Source organism: Bison bison, unplaced genomic scaffold (genome assembly GCF_000754665.1).
Source record: "Bison bison bison isolate TAMUID 2011002044 unplaced genomic scaffold, Bison_UMD1.0 scf7180017864243, whole genome shotgun sequence".
Taxonomy (NCBI): domain Eukaryota; kingdom Metazoa; phylum Chordata; class Mammalia; order Artiodactyla; family Bovidae; genus Bison; species Bison bison.
In genome coordinates this window covers 2,471,039-2,471,806 of record NW_011494815.1, presented here as the reverse complement: position 1 = coordinate 2,471,806, position 768 = coordinate 2,471,039, and the positions used below count along the sequence as shown (strand labels likewise).

The 768-nt window shown below is 73.0% G+C and overlaps 1 protein-coding gene across 1 annotated transcript in view; it reads left to right on the top strand.

Moving 5' to 3' along the window:
- The window catches only part of ANP32B (acidic (leucine-rich) nuclear phosphoprotein 32 family, member B), a 24,446-nt gene that overhangs the window by 363 nt on the left and 23,315 nt on the right, over positions 1–768 (top strand). The window lies entirely within an intron of this gene.

Sequence of the window (768 nt, the reverse complement as noted above, 5' to 3'; positions counted from 1 at the left end):
GTGGCCACCTGCGGGGCCCGGACCGCGGGTTTGCCGGCCCCGGCGCGGGGAAGAGCGCAGCTCGCGGGCTCGGACGGGGAAGGCGGGCGGGCGATGAGGGGGGAGCGAGCGCGCGGGGATTAACTCTTTGGCGCCCGCGGGTGCCCGCGGCCGTCCGGGGAAGGCAGTGGGGTAGGGGAAAGCAAACTTTGAGCTCCTCGCCCGCCGGGGTCCTTTCCCTGAGGAGCGCGTGTGCGTGTGGCCGGCAGCGAGGGAGGGAGGAGGGGATTGTGTAACGCTGGGAGCCATGTTTGCAGCCTCCCGGGATGCGCGGCCGGGCGGAGGTCGGGCCTGCGGAGGAGCCGCGCGGCTAGCCGGAGCCGGGCCCGCTGCGGGCCATGTTGGGCTCCGCGCGCCCCAGGCCGGCGGGGGAAGGGGCTCGGGGTGGGGTGGGGAGCGGGGGAGGGTCTCCTTAGGCCAGGCCTCGCGGTTGGCCCCGGCCGGACTCGGGCAGGGGCCGAAGGGCGAGTAGGGGGTTCTTCGCCTCTAAGGGGCACGGGAAGCCCCCTCGGGCGCCAGGGGCTAGAGCGGGCGCGGCTGGGCGCGCGCGGAGCGGGGGAGGGGCGAGTCCGGGCGGCGTAGGTGGCGCAACCGCCGCCCCTCCCCGGGCTAAGTTTGAAAAAAGGACGCGGTTCCCGCCATTTTTCAAGCCTAAAAATAAAACTTTCTCCTCCATTTCTTTCGCTCCCCTTTCGCCCCCCGGCCTTCCCCAGTCCCGGCCTCCCAAGG